This window comes from Eulemur rufifrons, chromosome 7 (assembly GCF_041146395.1).
Source record: "Eulemur rufifrons isolate Redbay chromosome 7, OSU_ERuf_1, whole genome shotgun sequence".
NCBI lineage: Eukaryota > Metazoa > Chordata > Mammalia > Primates > Lemuridae > Eulemur > Eulemur rufifrons.
Window position 1 is genome coordinate 118,397,633 of NC_090989.1, and position 6,965 is coordinate 118,404,597.

Consider the following 6,965-nt stretch of genomic DNA (forward strand, 5'->3'; position numbering starts at 1 on the left):
TTTATTCAGCAGTTTTTAAATCTGAGAATTAAAAACTGAAATTTCATAGTAAATTATTTTCAGTATTATGTTTCTTGGCTTCTTCACTGGCAAGTATTTTTTTCTTTAAGGCGGGCATGGTGGCTCATGCCTATAATCCTAGCATTCTGAGAGGCCAAGAGGGAGGATTGCTTGAGCTCAGGAGTTGGATACCAGCCTGAGCAAGAGCAAGATCTGGTCTCTACTAAAAATAGAAAAGTTAGCCAGGGGTGGTGGTGCGTGCCCGCAGTCCCAGCTACTCAGGAGGCTGAGGCAGGAGGATTGCTTGAGCCCAGGAGTTTGAGGTTGCAGTGAGCTATGATGACACCACTGTACTCTAGCCAGGGTGACAGAGTGAGAATCTGTCTCAAATATATATATATATATATATATATTTATTTCTTTAGAGTAGGTTTACGTGAGTTCCTTTCTTCATTTTCTTTTTTTCTTCCTTCTCTGCCTTCCTCCTTCCTTCCTTTCCTCTTTCCATTCTTTTTATGTATGTATGAATTTATTTTGCCCATTTAATGAGATTCCCTCTGGCATAGTGGAAAGAGACTTAGGTGTGAAGCCAGACAAATACTGGTTGGCATCCACGCTTTCCTGTTTATTAGCTATGTAGCCTTGGCATAGCTGTCCTGGCTTGCTCAAGGCCGAGAGGTTTTCTGGAGCACAAAACTTTCAGTGCTAAACCCAGGACAGTCCTGGACAAACTGGGGTGGTTGGTCACCTTACTTGGACAAGATACTTAACCTCTTTGATGCTTGGTTTCTTCAGCTGTGAAGCAGGGATGATAATACCTGCCTTAGGAAAGTCATCTTGAGGTTTGGAGATAGTGCACAAAAAGGGCCTGAAACTATGTTTGGGACCTTGTAGGTTCTCAATAGATGACAATGATATTAATAGTAACATTAACATTAATAATTATCTGTATTTTTTAAAGGCTCAGGCTGATTTTTTATCATCATACATTTCTGCCATCAATGCTTTTCTTTTAATTTCTAATGTCTGTTCAAGGAGGGGAGGTTTATTTCGTTTTCTTCATTTTTATGTCAGCCTGGGCGCTATGGTTTGAATGTTTGTCCCCTCTAAAACTTTTGTTGAAAATTAATCCCCAATGTGGTAGTAATGAAAAGTGGGGCCTTTAAGAGGTGATTGAGTCATGAGGGCACCACCACCACCACCACCACCACCACCACGAATGGCTTAATACATTCATGGCTTAATGGATTAGTGGGTTATCACAGGAGTGGGACTGGTGGCTTTGTAAGAAGAGGAAGAGAGACCTGAGCTGGCACACTCTGTTTCCACACCATGTGATGCCCTGCACTGCCTTGGGACTCTGCAGAGTCCCCTCCAGCAGGAAGGTCCCCACCAGATGAGCCCCTTGACCTTGGACTTCCCAGCCTCCAGAACTGTAAAGAATAAATTTTGTCTCTTTATAAATTAAGCAGTCTCAGGTATTCTGTTATAAGCAACAGAAAACAGACTAAATGCTGAGTTTCTGAAGCTTTGCTATGTCCAATTTAAAAAAAAGCTGCTGAATTTTTTCTGATGCCTAACATCTCTGACTAGAGTTCAATGGTAACACACCGATTGAGATTGAGATGATCTTTTAGAAACCTTGAGAAAGTCACGGATGTCCCCAAAGTCTTCTTCTTTAGATATAAAATATTCTGTGCATAGCTCATATTGAGCCCTTTATTTATCAGATGTGGGTCTCATGAGTTGCAGGTGATGAATGTCTGGGGGCTGAGGGTCTGCTCTGGATCTTTCCCCGCACAGGTGTGTCTGCTTGGCCCATATCACCTGCCAACATTAGGCTACCTATCCTGAAGCAGATCCATCCTTGCTCTTTCTGACTGGCCCTTCTGGCCAGAAAAGGGAGTTGGGAACTGGGAAGGCCAGTGCAAGTGAAGGTCTGTGTGGCCTTACGGAGCAAGCAAGAGGCTAATCTGGGTATAGTTGGTCCTTATTCTGGCTCCCCTGAACACGTCCTTTCTTCTTTCTGGTTTTTGTCCACAACAGGGGTGTGGGGCTCTGCTTTCCCATCTTTAGAGGTAAGTAGAGGTGATCAAATAGAGAATGATTGCCAAAGGGTCTCTAAAGGGGAAGGAAACCTAAAACAACATAGTGTGAGATCAGTTTCTGGGCTTATGGTCATTTTATTTTATTGGTTCAGCATAAACAGAGAGCTCTACTCAGCCATGACTTAATGGCTTCCTCCTTCCAAGCTGCCCGAGATGGTCAGGTCTCCAGGTAACAGGCTATATCCGCCTTTGTGGACTTCATATCTGGGTGTTATTTTCTATTTTATGATTTTCCCCTCAGTTTTTAGTTTTGTTTTTTCACTAGATATAAAATAAAGATATTCTCTTTGAAGAAAAATTGGAAAGTACGGTAAAGTGTAAATAAAGAGGAAAGCTTTCATTATATCTCCAACCAGAAACAGCCACTTTAAAAAAATTTTGGACTATATTCCTTCCCAGGGCATTTTTCAATGCACTGTTTAATGGAGTTAATATTAGAAAAAAAATCTTAATAATTTTAAAGGCTGTATAATAGTTTTCTTATGTGTAAAAACCATTATAAGTCTTCCTCTGGCTGGGTGTTTAGGTTGATCCAGTTATGTTATTTTAAATAATTGATATATACCTTTGGGTATATGTATTTATGATTATTTCCTTAGAAATTTGAAGGGGAATTGTTTAATTAAAGGACAAATACTTTTAGCCTTCTTTCATATTAGCTATAACATTATCTTATATTCCTCTAAAAGTTTAAATTAAAAAATTGGACAAAATATAATGTTTTTTATGGAAGAAACTTGTATGTTCCTTGGTCTCCAAGTGGGGCCCAATCCTCCTACCCCCACAAGTTTCTTTAAGGAAGATAGGAAGATGTCTATGATTTCTTTTAGCAACCCTCTGTAGCAGGGAGGCCTAAGAGATTTTATCTTATTTGGTCATTAGGTAGCAGCTGCCTTTAGTATTGAGTATTATGGGAGGTGTGTACTAAAACCCATCACTGATAGACACTTTTTTTGGTTATCTAAATTAGATACCCTTGCTCCAGAATGGAATTTGGATGCATTTAAAGAATTTTAGTGACATTTTGTCTCCACACATAGTATCTTACATTTAATACTAAACCACAAGGAAACTTTCTGCTTATTTTCAAGTCTTAACACTTCACATGCTCATTCCACATTTATTGGGGCTTTTTGGAAGAGAATACTCCCTTTCCTTTCTAACTGTAGATTGGGAGGTATGAAAAATCAGCCTGGCTTCAGCAGGCAGAAATGAACAGTTCAAAAGCAGTTCTGAGGCATATGCAAATGCTTAAGAATAAAAAAATCAAAGAAATTATGGTCCCTGGTGAGGATCCGGAAATCTAACTGGGTATGTGAGTGTGTATGTGTGTGACTGTGTGTGTTTGTGTGCATTTGTGTAGGTGTGATCCGTGATGAGTGTCTGGGAGCTTTGGGCTACTCAGAATGGTCACAGGTTGGAGATTAGTGGGGTGAGAGCAAGGTTTTTGGAAGGTTAAAGACAAAGTATGTAAAGCACTAAAGCACAGTACTGATTATCATGAGGACTCAATAAAGAAATGAAATAATGAAAACATGTTAGTGAATCATTGTAATTGACGCTGTGAGGTCGAATAATTTGTTGGCAATGGAGTCAGGAGCAGAAAATCAGGTTCTGAATCCAAGTCTAGTGCTCTCTTTGGTGGAACATATCAACTCTGAGATAGGAGGCATTTTGGCAAAAATTGACCATTTGACCACTATATAATGTCTTGTGGAGGCAGGAGGGGGCTAGATACTACCGATGAAAAAGGTAAAAGAATTGGGCATACCAGAGGAGGATTAATTAAACCCCTTGTTTTTGGACCTTAAGGTAGACAACAGTGAAACACTCAGTAGTCACCTACTGGGGACTCCAGGGATTTTTGTGGGTAACAGTGGTGAGTCATATTTTGAGCATGTACTCATGACTTGATTCATCCATTTCTGTCTTTGTCCAGGAAGTCTTCAAAATGTCCCTAAATTTTAGGAAATCTAAATTTGAATAGCTCAAAATTATATAACAAAATTAAGGACAGTTTTCTGTTAATCACTTTTGTAATCTTACTTGTTTAAAACTGAATGCAAAGTGGGTTTTTTGGGATTTTTTTAGGTTTTAACTATCAGTTTTTTTTCTGAGAAACAGAGTAGTCTCTCAGATCCTCCCTTTCTGTGCTATGTGCTGTTTGGCAACTGGTCAGAGAGGCTCCGGAAGTTAAATGCCACTGAAGCTTTTCTTAGAGTTCAGGTTCAACCAAAGGAGAAAAGATGAGGCAATGCAATGAATTTGCCTGATTTTTAAGGACTCTGGGTCCTTAGAATACAGCATTTGTGGCATATGACAAATCTCCATGTTTTGACTGGGAGACTCAGGCTTCACCAAGATAAGATACCACTGCTCTGGCTATGGGGAGAAGTTTAGGGATGGGTACATGACACATACAGTCTAGTGAGGATATTTTTCTCTGCAGATATCAGGAAAGAGAGGACTCCTTTTGGCAAGGTTCCCTAACTGAAACATGGCTGGATGCCTGGAAACATGAGCAGTCATCACTGCTACCCTGTGAAACAATCTTTTTTGGGGGAGCTCAGATAGAAGAAGCAAATGTGGAACAATCTTTTCAAGAAACAAACCAACAGAGAGGAAAGCAGAACTGAGATATGGACAGAGAAAGGTAGAGCCTTAAACATATCCCTTGATCCAGCTGTGCCTGAAGCTACCCCTGGCCTTAGATATCCCAGTTACATAAGCCAGATGTGAAAGTTGGGCATCTGGCACTTCAGCAGGTCCTTTACTTGCATTATCCTATTATTCTTATTATCTCTATTTTATAGATAAGAAAATAAGAAAGATTAAGGGCTTTGTTCAAGTTAACATAGCTGGAAAGTGGTATGACCTGGGTTTGAAGTTGGGCTGTTCTGACTCTACAGCTTATGCTGTTTCTATAGCCTGATACAGCCTCAATTAGTACAGCTTACTGAGCTCATCAGCCAACCCTTGGCAGCATAGAGAGGGCAGGCATTGGCTCTCTTGTTTTACTGGCCCATGGATAGGCCAATGACATTAGACACTTCAGGCTGGTGCACTCAGGGTCAGACAGGCTAAACGTGGTCCTGGGACCCCATGCTGCATGCCTGGTTGCTCTGGAAACTCCCTTTATTAAATTAAGGCTTCCCAACTTGCAGAAACCACTAAGTGGGCTGAACCCACACCTCATTGGCCTCCAGGTAGCTAGGCTGCTGCTGAGCAGATGCAGATTCTGAAAGCAGAAATACTCCCAAGAAGATGCATTCAGCTTCCCACCTCCATTTCTCACCTCTATTTCCTAAAATTTAGGAAAAAAGAGCAGAAACTATTCAAATGTAAGATAACAGTGTTTTTAATATTTAAGTAACAAAAACATGCAGGTCAATACTCAATGCATATACAATAAGACAAAGCAACAACAACAAAATTACAAAGCACAATTTAACTATATGGAGGCTTTCAAAAAATTAAGTCTTGGATAGAGAGTGTGCTAATTAAAAGCCCAGCTGAGCCACACCTCACTGCTTCAGATCTGACCGGGGACTTTCTGGTGGTAGGAGGGACAGCTTATGTGCCCCATGGCCTTCAACTCAAATGGGTGACCTTCAGCTCAAATGCCGAGGACTCTTAACAATCTCCATGCCCTAGATTGCTCATCACCCCCCTTCCTTTATTTTTTCCTTGAATTGATTTGTCTGTTCACACTTTACCCCATCTCAGGCAATGAGTTCCAGCAGTGCCCTCTCCAATTTGGCCTTAAACCATTGCTGTTTCAATGAGAAGGATCTGTGAGTTTTCTGCTCTGGTTCTTGGTGAACACAACTCCTTACTGTCTAATGGGACATGATCTCATCTTTCTTTACAGATTGGTGGTTCAGCCTGAAGACCCTTATGAATATTCACCAATCCCTTTGAAGGCTGCTTTTATATGCACTATTGATGTAAGGCCTTTTTTTCCCAAATAATAACCCAATGGCCAAATACTCCCAGCGCCAGTGCTGCTCCCTGATTTGGTGGTTTTTAGAGACGGCCCTTACCTGGGTTTCCCAGGGGGCCTATCCTGGCTTTGGTGCTGGAATGGGATTCTGGTATCTTGGAAGAAGGAGTTTAGGCTTTCTGCTCAAAAGGGCAGTGATGTAAGGACAGGGAAGGTTGTGTGGTTGCAAAGAGCTTTCAGTTCTGCCTGAAATGGTCTGACCACTCTAGGTGAATTTAATGAAGAGAACGGCTCTCAGAGTAAGAAAACTGTCACAGTGCCAAGTAAGGGTGACTGTCAACTGGCTTGTAACCATGCAAGTGTGGACATGAGTCACTTGGAGTTATAACATTAAATTTAGATTCACTTTTTTTTTTTTTTTTAAAAACCTGGTTTTAACCCACTTCCTAGGACTTGCTGTGTTCCATTATTTATTTTTTACATGAGTGACACTTATTATCATGTGTAACAAGAGTCATGGAGACCTCAAAAGGGAAGAATTAGGATCAATGAGTTCTCATGAAATTTGAACTTTAGTATGACTTTACAAAGTACAATATAGACAATAACGAAGCAATTATTTTTTCATTTCTTTCTATCTATGTGCGGGGGTGAGGCTAATTCACAGAGATAATGTATCATTTTCCTGATACATTATTTATTCTAACTATGATTAGGACTTAGATTACAAACATAAAAATCCATTTCTCATTTCTCTAGGGACAATTTCTGACCTGTGACAGAAAGAGAACTCCAGTGGAGAGCTCAGAAAACCCTGGGATGGTCTTGCTGGAATTAGCAGATGCCAGCAGGCTTGGTTGCCTCAAACCTAAAATCACTTTTGTCTGGTAACGTTGAAGATCACAGTGCAGGAA